This window comes from Lepeophtheirus salmonis, chromosome 3 (assembly GCF_016086655.4).
Source record: "Lepeophtheirus salmonis chromosome 3, UVic_Lsal_1.4, whole genome shotgun sequence".
In the NCBI taxonomy this organism is placed as follows: domain Eukaryota; kingdom Metazoa; phylum Arthropoda; class Copepoda; order Siphonostomatoida; family Caligidae; genus Lepeophtheirus; species Lepeophtheirus salmonis.
The window spans coordinates 33,541,874-33,556,187 of record NC_052133.2 but is presented as its reverse complement, the minus strand read 5'-3'; the positions used below and the strand labels follow the sequence as shown (position 1 = coordinate 33,556,187).

Sequence of the window (14,314 nt, the reverse complement as noted above, 5' to 3'; positions counted from 1 at the left end):
ATTTTTTTCTCCAACGGCTATTTTAAATATCCTGTAATTATACTTTAATGATTCATGGAAGATACAAGAGAGGGTCATTGTTCTTTACTTAACAAAATGTGATCTCCGGTCTTATACCTCAGTCCACAGATTGGCTCCGAGCCCCCCTGTGTGGACGCACATGCAAATGTTAATGGATATTAATGGCTCTGAACAAAAATTATGTTTGATATTTTTTTGTTAAAAAATACAAATACTTATTTTGCTACCGGAATCAGTACAAAAATATCGGTATACTGAAAACACAATAACATATACAATGTATAGTAAAAATAGTTTTACCCTGCTAAGCGGACATATCCATGTTTCAAATATATAATTGTTGTAAAACAGGAAATTTGTATTAAGCGGTCGTTTCTCTTGACAAAGTGTTTAATACAGGTTTAAAAAAATATTTATTTAATAGGTCAGATGGATTTGCACTGATTAAGTATGAGTACATATTATAGTATTACAATTACTCCATTTGAACTAGGAATTGTCTTTAAAGTCCATATACATTTAGAATATTTTCTTCTATAGGAACGACCGAGACGCAAATTGAGTTTAAAAGAATAACTTCTCCAGAGTGCATTGACGTACGTCGTTCCATTAATACAGTTTTGATACATATAGTATATATGTTCATTTTCAGTTTTCAAATTTAGAATGGTTACAAAATTGAAAATTGGCTTCAGAGATCCTCTGCACAAAGCAATGGCTTTTTCTGTTCACTTTAACTGGCCGGTTAATACAAGTTAGTGTCTATTATGGTAAAAAAGTTTTTTTTACACATTCTTTATCTCTTTTTTAAAAATTCCATAGTTCTTTGTACTCAAGGTGAATATTTGTATATTTCAATATAATTGCACAGATATGTTCATAAGGTACGAAAAAGAAAAGTTAAGTATTTTTTTGACATTGTCAGGGGATAACTAGGTAATGCAATAGATGGAAATATTATTATGAATATAAATGTACATAAAGAAGACTGGTCGTAAAATCTCGAGCCATAAAATAATGATATTATCTACATTGCAAATAACATTTAAAAAATAAGGGTAAAAAGGAGGATTTTACAAGCTGCCATGTCATGTACATATTTGGCCTTATATATATTTATATGTGTGGTTTGAAATATGTGCATATACATGCGACGGGGCACTTTGATGAGATCCATTCCGAAAATGAACTTATATAGTGAATAGTTGTTGTCACGCAGAGAAGGTAACCTATCTCTCCAATAACGAACGATCGTAATCAATCACATTTTGTTTTTTCTCATTTTTCTTGAAGGTTTTATTAACTATTATTTTTGCACACTTATTAACAATGCCACATAATTTAAACCTGCATTAATCAAAGGATTTTCTCAATTCTTTTTTATTATTTTGCAAAAAAAAAAAGATAATAAAGATATTAGCTATCAATTTATTTATATATAGAGTAGTATCGATTCTTCTTATAATCGGTGGCCCGGCCCTGTCATCGATCCTTGAAAAACGTATCATTTCTAAAAAGACCATCTATGTGCATGTCATCATTTAAATTTTCCAAAATACATTTCAAAAATTATTCATACAAATTAAAATCTTGGGTAAAAAAAAACAGAAATTCACAGTTGTTCAAAAAAATTGGAAAAAATTTTAAAATTCATAGTTGTTCTCAAAAAAATACATTTTTTTGGTAAAATGTCTAAATATTAAGTTTTTTCGGTGAAAATTTTCAAAAATCTATGGGTTTCAAAAAATTTGAAAAATTAAATTTTTATGCAAAAAAATAAATAGCCCATCCCTGCGGACGTTTTTGATCTTAAACATATATTTAATGCTCAATTTAAGTATTTATCAGTAATATAAGTATTCTATATTTATAATTACTCCAGAATAGCCGAGCTTCATTGATGATGACGTCAATGAGTCATATGTATGATGACGTCATTTAGCTAAGATTATTTCATGGAACGTCTTTTGTATCCGGTTCGGAGATGTTTTAAAAAGATTTAGGATGAGGTGGGGCGTCAAAATTTTGTGAACGGTACATTCTTATTTGACATTATTTCTCAGGATCTTAATTTCCGAGGATGTTTCGGTGTTTGAGACCTACGAGAAATTCCCGTGAAAAAAGTATATTAAGATAAGTCTCATATTATATTATTCATATGTAAATACAAAGTTCATCTATGCTGTTTGTTTAAGGAAAAGAATAATAATTAAAATAAAATTTAAGGAAACTTATTTATGATCACTTGACATAAATATTTTAACGATTTATGCTACAGTGGAAATGACGTAGGAGGCTTGCGTTCATTTAAGATGTTCAACAAATGTATGCGTAAGACTTAAGCATTAAAACATTGTTGGCGAAAACTTTTGTAAATTCAGGCGTGTCTGCAGATGATGAGTTGGAGGGGTTGTGGCTCCTTTTCCCCCACGACCACTAAATAAAGAAATTTTTGCTTTTTATTAGACAATTGAATTATTTGATTTTTTTATAAAGATTATATTTAAAACTTAATTTAATTTTTCAAATTTTATTCCAAAAAATTGAATTCTTTTTGAATAGCTATAGAATTAAGAAATTTTTATCACAATAATTTTATATTTGAAATTTTTGATTTAAAATTTTTTTATTAGAAATAAATTTTTTGAAACTGTTTTGTGAAAAGTTGTGGGTTTTTGAATTTTTTTTCCATCAGCCATTTTTTGTGATCAGCTTAGGGCTGTTTAATTTCTTGGCAAAAAATTAAATATTTGAAATTTTTTCCAAATTTGTTTTTATTTTTTGATTAATTTTTATTATTGATTTTTTTTACAAAAACTAAGCCCCTTCCCCTCAAAATATAATCCTGCAGATGCCCCTGGAATTCCTTATTTACGTGAAATCTCTCCTCCCCCAAGAGCTCCCTTTTGAGGTACCACCGACAACGCTACTTTATCAATTCCCTTTGTGACATATTCAATTGTTTCTTCTCTTGGCAGATTTTACCTTGTACATTCATTTGGAAGGACTATTTTATGGAGGTTTCATATAGTTAGTTATACAGTAATATTGAAGAATATTACTTTATATCTAGGGGACAAAAAAGTGTCCCCGTAGATAGAGAGGACTGGATGTGGACACTCAAATTTACATTGAACTTGGTCATCACCTGGCGATCAGGGGCGTCCACAGGGGGCGGGCTGGAGGGGCTGTGTATTTTTTTTACGAATTGCTTTGGATTCTTGAAATTTTTTGTGAATAATTGTCGATTTTTGTAATTTCTTTCCAAAAAAATATAATGTGTAAAAAATTTTCCAAAAAATTGAACTTCTTTTGAGCATCTGTAGATTTTTTAATTTTTTTTCCAAAGAATTTTATTTTTTGTAAATAGCTGTGGATATTGTAAATGTTTTTCCAGAAAATGTAATTTTTTAAAATTTTATTAAGCTCTCAACCATTATGGCTTAATATTTTCATAGTTGGAAGAATCGTCTATCTACCTAGTGATTTTGGGCTTTTGTTTAAAAGTTCCTTTAATTGGTCAAATGGAGTTGCTCTACTTAAGTAATAAGTAAATTATAATAGTATTACTCCATCTGACCTAGGAATTGTCTTTGATACCCTATTGCATGTAGTATGTTTCTTTTTCTTGGAAGACCCGCAAGACGAACTTACGTACATTGGCTTCAGCAGAATTATTTTTGCATGCGCGTAATCCATTGAACTACGTAAATCCATACCCTGTTTTCTTTTACGGAAGAGTGGTTGAGAGATACAGTATTGGCAATCACGTGTCCATTGTCATTTTAACAATCTTTCTAATAATAACTAATAACTATGTTCTTCTAGTAATAACATTGGGTCCTTATTTGTTTCGGAATTAATCATCAGTAAAAGTTTAAAAGTAACCCGTAATTTTGGTTTTGAATGAAATTTACTTGAATATTAACGTCTAAAGATTAAAAACAACCTGAGAAGAGGGTAATCTGCTCAATTTTTAAGTGTAAAGCACTACTCTGTTCAAATATGGATCACGTGATCATCATTTTGCCACTTGGTTAATATTTTTACATATGGCTAGGTTATAATGTTTTGTTTCTTCTCAAAAAGAAAAAATGTTACTGGTATTTCACAGTATTTATAGATTGATTTCCTTGTATGTATGTATAGTGTATACGTATCGCTGAAGGACAGTTTAACAAAATGAGAAATTCAAGCCCTTTGTATATTGTACATATGTACATTGTATAAGGGTTGATTAAGTATGTATAGTGTATATATAAGAACAAAAAAAGGCTGATGAGAAAATATGTGAAGCACGTCCTATTGGAATTGAGGTAGATACAGGGTTCAAATGATCATACAACAAATAAGAATGAAATTACATTTTTATAAAAGATGAGGATGATGATGTTGATATTTGTATACGCGTCGTGTGCATCAATGACTTGAATTCCAAGAATGTTAAATTCCTTTTCATATTATATAGGTACTATATATTGTTGGATTTGGGTATGAAAATCATAAATTGGTATAAGACCGTTACGATTTTTTATACAACAAACTAATTTGGTCCTTTAACAAAGTTCCGTATTATGGAAAAATCGGTTTAGATCGGTCTCATTAAAAATTCGGTCTGGATCGATTATATAGATAATTATTGATGACGTCATGTATTTTTCAAAATGGATAACCTCGACTTACGATTACGTCCTTCGAAGTTAAATGTCTTGTATAAATCATATTTGTATAACTCATAAATCATCAACGGGACGAAAATCGGACCATTAATTGGGACCCAAAAAAATGAGTTTATAAATTGAGACGAAAAAGTCAATCCATGATTTGAAAACTATTAAAACTTTGGTCCTCTGTCTGATATCACGTTGTGGACTGAAATATCGTTCTCAATCGGTCTATCAAAAATCACTTAGGACTGAATCGGGAATAAAATCGATCTCGGACCGAGTACCAACAAAAGAAGTTTTATACATTTGTAAATATGTATAACATTTTTTGGTCACAGAAAAAGGTTAGCTATAAACTACGGCCCGAAGGGTAAAATGGGCCTCCAAATACTTTTTATAAGTCGCCAAAAGCTTGTAATAACGTTGTAAATATAAAGTAGGAAGTGTTGTCATGGTACCATTATTTTCGATACTTTTTTGACTAAAAATATGTAGTTCAGACATCTTGTGAATCTCAGTATTTTAATGGAGCTTCCTCATAAATTTAATTGGCTGACTTTTTTATACACGATAAGAAATTTGATGAAAACTCAATTTTCATTTTTTGACAAGGTCAACAATTTATGGTGTTACTTTATATATTTGTATAACGTAATGGCCCTGCAAGTATGTTTCAAATACCAATTTAGTATATTACCGTATGAAATGCCTCAGTACGGAACAATACTAGAATCAGTTGAAGTGTATCTATTCAAACAGTTTTAAATCGAATTGAATAAAAAAACAGATTTTATTAAGAGAAAGAAAAGAGACCTGAAATTCAATAATAGCTTTGAGATTATTCCTTTTCTTATAGTAGTCGATTTCTTCAACGTAGCTTATTGGAATTCGTCCAATCAACACTAATAAAAATAAAGAAAAGTAAAAAAACGACACCTTATAAAAAGATAAAATACAATCAAACCCTGCATAAAGCGTCTGGGCAAGGGAAACTGAAAAAGTGACCACTTAGTGTGAGTGACTTTTTAAACCAGGTTTCCTATTTTGAGGCAATCTTAAATTTGAAAACTAGATATGGCAGATTAGTACGGTGAGATGCTTAAAAAAGGGGGTCGTTATACGAGTTATGACTATAGTTGTTGATGATTAGTTGATAGAATTGGAAAATATAACATTTTTGGGAATTTATATATGGTAAGCTATAATATATTTTCGTAAAATTTAGTCTGAACTACAAATGTGTTTTTTGATTAATTATTAACTATTTTTATTAACAACCTATTCTGATTAATTTTTTAATAGTGACTCAAATTTTGCTTATGGTAGTTAAAATTAATCCCTACAATAGAGTGATTAATTTATTGGTTCTTTAGTTTAAAAGTAATATTTGGGTCAAATTATGCTTCATAAAATAAAATTAAGATTTTAAATTATAGTTAACATTTAAGGGTATTTCAATTCATCCCAGAAACTTGAATAAAATACTTATAATTGAGGTAAATAAGAATATGAAATATTGATTTATGTGTTTTATTTTCTTAATTTTTGTTCAAGATTGTTTTTGTGTTAACTCACCACATATTAAATAATATAATCAAGAGAACTTTTAAAAAATGTGCTTTCTGAATAAATAGAAGGATTTCGTTCCACAGAAAAAAGTCTGCTATTATCGATGTCTTTTCTTTGTGTATTGCTCAAATACATTTCAAAAAGAAACGTGCGTTCCTATAACAAATATATAAGTCGTGTAGATAGCGTGGCAGCACTAATATACAAATGTGCATTTTTCTTTAAGCAGGATTCCGTTAGTAAATAATAAAAATATATATTTTAAATAGTACATTTTACAGAGTCAGGACTCGAAACTTGGAGTAGCCTTTTATTACGTCACCTTAATTTTTGCTATTTGTGGTATGTTGGAGAAAAATATCTGCTGCACCTCTCATTCAAGTTTATTTTTGCTCCTAGCTGCCATCACGACAACATAATACGCCATGCCCACGGCCTTTATCATCAAAAGCTGTCAATCAGTTTGCCAGTTTTACAAGCTTTTGCTTGTGAACGAGGGCATATTTAACAGAAAATATAGCTAAATATAGTTTCATAAAAAATTCATAAAATCAGGGTTGTTGTAATTGAGTCAAGTTTTGGGTTCCAACTTTGTAAGCTACTCATAAATTATCAATTCTTAAGCTTTTCATTTTTATCAGTATTACTAATACTGTTTCGATTGTTTTTGAGTCCGCAGGTCCATTTCTTTAAAATTCATTAACTCACTCCCCTGTGCAATTAAAAGTAATTAAATAGTTAGTGACAAACTAGTTATTTTTAGTGAACAATATATACTTAAATGAAACTTATACAGTGGAACTCCCATTGAGTGACATCATCCGGCCAAAGCAAAATTATATCTATGTTTGCGTTTATAGTAATGTACACATTTTTAGTTGTCTGTGACATTAATATATGTACATATATTGCTATACAACGATCTTTGTACACCAATAATTAGCTGTTGTTATAGAAAAGATTAAACAAAAGAATAAGTGCTAGTTTAAAGCTATATAAAATGCATACTATTAAAGAAGTTACTGCAGCTGTTTTTGAAGCAGAGTTTAAATATCAAGGTAGACATAACTTTGGGTAATCTCTTCACAATGTAGTTAACAAAGTTAAAATGGAAAATTTGCATCAAAACTCTATAGTTCCAAATGTTCCTGTCTAAATAAATAATTTCAAAAAGTTATTCCACAAAATTTCAAAATTTTTATATTGAACAAATGAAATAATGTCAATAAATCCGATTTTTGGTCACTATATCTGTGTCTATTTATGATTTTTTTAAATTGGGATCTTGTTTTTGTATCACCTTAAGCCGGCTGTCCCTATAAATAAACAGGTTCCGCTGTATTAAAAGATAAGCAAATTCAGGATTGTAGTTGTAGGTGTAAAACCCCGGGAAATCCCGGGATCCCGAATGAAAAACCTGCATTCCAATCAATGACAAGAGAAGCAACTAACTGCAATTATATAAATAGTATACAGTTCTGAGAAATAAAGAAAGGAAACTTTACATTGAATTAGTAATGACCTTGGCATCCTTTGTATCTAATACATACATACATCAGTCGTATTATTAGCATCAAATGACATAAACTATCAAATGTAGTAATATACTTTTGATTTCATTTGATTTGCCGTTGTTGTTTTGGAGAGAAATTCACGAATTTTAAATTGCTTTATAATTAAATTAACATTAATACATAGATTATTATTTTGACAACTATTGTACAGTATTGTAAATATGCGGATGAGTCATTGCTTTAGAGTAGTGCTTCATAAGCTTTTTTTTAAATCATGTAGTGCATTAATAAGAAACGGTCCTGTAAGCAGCCTTGTCACTACGGGGAAATGCTACACTCCCCTTTCCTCACCTGACTAAGATATTTTTGTTAAATTTGTCCAAAAAACAATGTTTTCTTTCAATATTTTTTTTGTCACAACTTTAAAATTAACAAAATTCGTCTCTTGTAAAAAAAAGCAAATTTGTAAAATTTTGTTTTTCTACAAAAAAAGTATCAAAAAACATTTCTTTAAAAAGCCGTACACCCAAAAAAATATAGTAAAGCCCCTGACCTCACTTACATATATCCCAAGAGGGGCATTCTAAGTTATAGGAGACGTTGACAGGGTTTAAATGACATTTTTATATATTTATTCTTGAAAAACTTAAGTTTCTTATTTGTATAAAAACACAAGTTTAAAGTTACATTTTTTTTTTTTTTTAAAGAAAATTTATTTCAAGTTGATGTAATTTTACACCCCTCAGCAGTAGTCACAGTTCTGGAAGAGGCACATTTAAAAATTAATGGCTACAAAGGATTATAATTATAATGTAGTCAAAATTATGCATTTAATATAATTTAGTTTAAATTTCAGTTGGATGGTTATAAACATATTTTAAGGTTAATGCTGCCACCTTATGCGCCCATAATTATGGAACTGATGTGAAGATAATCGAACCTATGGTTTTTAGAATAATCGGATAATATAACGATTTTTGAGTTCAGTCGAGTTCGAACTTCTGGGAATTTCCCCATACATATCTAATGTGGTTTTTCCTTTTTATACGTCAATTCTTCTTTTAATGAAAAAGTATCATCTATTGTTTTTACTGTCTATTTGAGTGATAACATAAATTTGACGTATCGTTACTCAAATATTTCGAATTTTGATTATTCCAGCTCAAACACTCGTATAGTCCAATTTTCAAAAAAAATATTTTTGTGTGTGCTCTTTCTTCTTCTTTTTTATTTTTATTTAATAGTTCGTTCGAATATTAACTCCTTCCTCTGTAGTTAGCATTATTGCATAATTTTCCTATAAATTGTTTTCAAAATGCATAATAAAATAAATATATTTGAATTTATTTATAATTACAACTGTTTCACTGCACTAATGCTATTTTAAATCTAGATGGTTTTATTGCTTAAAGTAGTAATTCATATCAAGGATATCAAGGTAGTAGTACAATATGCATTGCTTCCGACATTTCCTTCCCCCTTTTTTCCTTACAAACATGTCAACTTAATAAATGACATGAATTAGTGATATAACGGTCCCAGAATTTGGGTGTCCGATTTGAATTTAGTAGGTGCCCAATAACATAAAATTTCTAAATGACATTATCATCATATATATCAACCTTTGACACTATCAAAAATCAATTTTCAACCATTTCAAACAAATAAGATAATAAATATTATAATTAGACCTAATTTAAGAGAAATGGTAAACTTATCATCCTTGAAATATACTTAAAGTTATACTAGACTAACTTAAATTGTAAACTGAGTTATTTTGCAATAATATTAATGAAAAAAACGACTTCTCGAGGGTGTTCTATAATTAGGAATGTTTTTTAGAGACTCATAATAGAGACAAGACTAATTTTTGGTCACATAAAAAGGAATAGTATAATCCTAACAGATACATAAATTTTGTAGTGTACAGTTTGATAAACATTCAAACCTTAAAGCATCTCTTTACGTACTACAACTGGAATATCGATCTCATGATTCACTTCTTAAATAAGGATGACTCATTTTTTTATGTCAGTCAAGGATAATAAAATTCAATTTAGCCAATAAATAATTCATAGTTAGGCCCTTCCATTCCGTTTATTTATATCAATTAAATATAATAGCAAGAGAGGGGCTTGACTCAAAGCCCTCTATATAGGTCCTTGTTGTTGAATACAAAGATATGTATTTAAAATGTTCATAAAGATTTTATTTATATTAATAACTTAAATATATTTATTTGTCAACATATTATAGGTTTTTTTTTATTACTTATGATACTTTGTCAAATAGGTGAATTAATGTTTCAAATCAATAGGAGATACAAAGGAATGTTTCAGCAGCCCTTTTGATCTCAAAACATGAAAAAAAATGATGTAGCCACAAAAAAAATTTCACAGTTTTGAAATAAAATAAGAATTCAGCCCATGAAAATCATACTTTTTTTATCCATTTTTCTTTCAGAAATTATATAATTAAATAATAGGGTTTTTTAAAAGGCCTCAATTTATTTTCCAATAAATGGCTTTTGTACTGTGTATCTTGCATTACGAAAGTGAGATTGGCTTACGTTAGATGGTATTGGAGAGATAAGATTTAGTACTAACAAACTTCTGATATAGTTTGTCGCTGTTTTGTAGACTTGTGAAAACTCAATTTTGACGATTTTTTTAATGATTGAATTAGTATGTAATTGGTATATGATATCTATAAATTTTGAAAAAATTACGCATAAATTCGCTATAATAGAAAAGTTATAACCAATTACCGATTTATAATAACTCGATTTGGAACAGATACAGTTTTATTGACTTGTGATAACTCAATTATGTTTAGTAAACATATATAGCAGCCAATGGATATTTCACATAAGTGTCCTAAATTTAGTCATTATGGTGAATGTAGTTCATAAGTTATTCGTAATTTAAAAAGTCCAAATTCTTATTTTTTCTCAACTGAGAAGTGGCAAAAACGAGTTAAGTAGCGATGAGTTATATGAATATTTGACTCATAATTGTATGAAGGGGCGTTCAAAATGGACACGCATGCCAGGTGGCAAAAAATGTGAATAGTGTTTATGGTCTTGAAATTGTAACAGCAATTCACGCAGTATTTTGGTTTCGTCGATTCTGTACCGGTAATGTTGATCTCTAAGATTCAACACGCTCTGGAAGGCCAATTGTCGAAAATGTGGATAAATTAATGGAAATCATCGAATCTGACCGTCATGTAAGTACTGTTTTGATTGCCAGGGAGGTAAACATTAATGGGGGAAAAAATGCATTAAAAATAATGAATTTATTTTCACAACAATTTCATAATCTACCAAAAATATTTTGTTCATCAATTACTTTTTAATTTTTTTTTGTTAGAGGTCGGATTGGGTTACAGAATACAAGAAAGTAAGAGCCGTGTGCTCTAAAAAGCCAACCCCTCTAACGCTAGTGATGGTCATGGATTTGAAGAACATGAGCATTCAGAATATAGGCGCATATAAGACTAGGTTAAAATTTATTCCTTTTTCCTAAAATTTATAAAGAATTACTTAAATTTTAAAGTTCTTGTTTTATTAGGTAATTAAAATGACTCATGATGAAATTAGATAAAGTGACAACAAGAAGACGTAGGAGTTGTAACCAGTACAATCCGCTAATACTGGTTACAACTTGTACAAAATATTCATATACTAATAACTAAAATAGAAATATGCCAACAAAAAAAAAAGATATTAATTTAATACATTATTTTATATTTCTTCACAAGGACGAGACCCTTGTATCTATTCTATAATAATGATAAAAATAATACAGAATAGCAGGAGTACCACATGTGCAGTTTTTTATACATACTTGTATGTCTATTTCCATCAGAACACATAATTGTGGCTTCCTAACTACTCCACTGCTTTATGACTATTTTTTTTTTTTTCCTTTTTCTTTTGAGAATATCATTATTTATTCATTAGTGTAATATAATGTAAATATTGTGAGATATATACTAGGACGGTTTGTTTTTCCACTTTTCTCGAACTTTTATTATGGTATATGTGGGAAAGTTGCTGTGTTAAAAAAATGTCCCAATTTAAAATTTCCTTGTCATAAAAAGTAGCCTACCTATACTTGGCATTTATTTATCAAATTTACAAAAGTACAAAAAAAAAAAAAAAAAAAAATTCGTTAATACTGATAAAAAAAAGCAATATTCTTTATTTTGCAATAAATTATTTTAAAAACCTAATTTCCTAACCTATAAAACATATTAATACCATTTTCCCGCTCAAGTAACCCAATGGAGAAAAAAGACAGGACAACGTAAGGAAATTTTGAAAATAGGGGAGAATTAGGTGAATTAAAACGCCAGACAATAACGAACATTCGATTTATTGTAAAACTATCGAAATAAAATTGGGTGTGAGATGGACATGTAATAATTTAGAGGGAATGTAGATTTACCCCCGACCTGTGGTAATTTTTTGGCAGTTATTCAGTAATTGTTTCATATAAGTATTCCCTAACATAATTTTTTGGACTACTTCTTTAAATATATATATATATATATAATATTTTACTTATATTAATGTAGAAAAAAGATGCGCCCTATACGCAAGTCATCAAATTTTCCCTAAGTTATTCTTACTTCAGTCTTCATAGGTTGAGTTTAGAAAAAAACAACTTTAAAAATATATTTATAGGTTAGAATAATGTCTATAAAAAGTGTTTTATATAAAAAAGAATATTTTTGCCTTATTTGAAAGTTTGAGCGAGATGTGTGACCTAAAGATGATATCGTAGAACAATGGAATTTTACAGGGGTTATTCTTTTACCATCTGTTCAAATTGACTGTAATTGAAATATGAAAAAAGTTAAAAACAAACCTCCCTAATATACACATATATAGGGAGAGAGAGAGAGGAAGAGAAAGAGCGTTTATATTCATACAAAAATACTTGTATACTTATGTACTCTGCATTTAATTAGTCAAAAAGCGGGGGCAAGTTGTATATTTATTCTTTTTTTTTACGTGAGCTTTAGTAATTCGAGGGTTACTTATAAGAATGAATATTCAAGGATCAATGACGTAAGACTACAATTGAAACGTCACTTCACCTAATTTGTAAAGGTTAATTATCTTTTATAAAAATATAAAGAATATTGTGATCCCATAAAAAGCAGCAATAAGGAATTAGGCGGCGATATCTGGAATTTTTGAGGAAAAATCACAATTTTGACAAAATAAAAAAGACATATTTTTGAATGACTTAAAAAAAAAAAAATATTGTGCCCGTCAATATTTAAGCAAACTAGAACCCTAGAACGACTTCCGCCTTCCCTTAATTGATCATCCCACAAATTTGAATACCCAGTCCATAGGTGATATAAATGCGTCTATGAAATATATGGCCTGTATGTATATATGAAATAAAAAAATAAGTTGGGATTTTCTCTTTTTCTTGATTTTCATTCAAGTTTGATTTTTTGTTAATACACATCCTATTTAAAAAATGATTAGACAACAATTAGTATTATTAATTTCAATTTGTAGCAACAATATTTTAGTAAGAGGGGTGTAACCCCTCATAGTCACTAAATTCGAATTATACTGCTTAAAGCCAGAGGGAGAATGGCAAAATTTTCAGAAGGAGGCCATCTGTAAATTTTAGTGATCCTTGCTACACAAGTCACCTTAAAAAAAAAAAAAAACTCCTTCTTATGGGAGTTTCGGATCTTTCATTTTCGAATTATAGAAAATCTTATATATTTGTCCTACAACACACCGGATATTATATGAATTTATATAAAAAAGTCTTCAAATGCTACGCACCATATGTAAAAAGAGGACACTTGGTCACGTTAATGTATGAACAAATGATTTTATATGGTATAATATGGTTTCTCATTTCACAGGAAATTGTCTTTGAGCGAGATCCGGGGAAACACATTTTTTAAATTACGGAAGTAAATAATAAATACTTTGAAACTCAAGTATTCCCTTTTTAAATTCTAAGAACAAATAATAAATTTTACCCGAAAAGTTGAATATTTGAAATATAATTTTTGAATTTGATTTCCAAAAAAATTAAATTTTTGAAAACATTTTTAATTTTTTTTAGGATAGCTATTGGATATTTAAAAAATTTTGACAAAATATTTAGTCTTTGAAATTTTTTTCGGACTGTTGGAATTTTTATCCAAAAATTTCAATTTTTCATGAATAGCTGTGGATTTTTGAAATATTTTCCCAAAAAAAAATTTGTTGTCATCTTTTTCCAACAATATCCTACAAACCAAGCCCTCTAATTTATTATCCTGCAAACGCCCCTAAATATACTCGTTTTATCAATTCTCATGTTCTTTATTATTATTAAAAGAATTGACGTACCAAAACAATGTTTGGTCAAATCCTTCACTAATTAATATGCACATAAACCAAAATGTACTCCAAAAACCACAAAAACTTACTTAAATCCATCAAAATGAATGAAGTACAAACTTCAGTACCCAATTCCTTCCTCATCCCCCTACACATACTACATACCTATAAAA

The 14,314-nt window shown here is 29.0% G+C and overlaps 1 long non-coding RNA gene across 1 annotated transcript; it reads right to left on the bottom strand.

Moving 5' to 3' along the window:
- Positions 1–1,086: 1,086 nt before the first annotated feature.
- LOC139904859 (uncharacterized) lies at positions 1,087–11,692 on the bottom strand. Its single transcript, XR_011779108.1, has 3 exons — positions 11,620–11,692; positions 5,502–5,590; positions 1,087–2,120 (listed from the first exon to the last, which is right to left on the bottom strand). It is a non-coding gene; the product is annotated as an uncharacterized lncRNA (long non-coding RNA).
- Between the last annotated feature and the right edge of the window lie 2,622 nt (positions 11,693–14,314).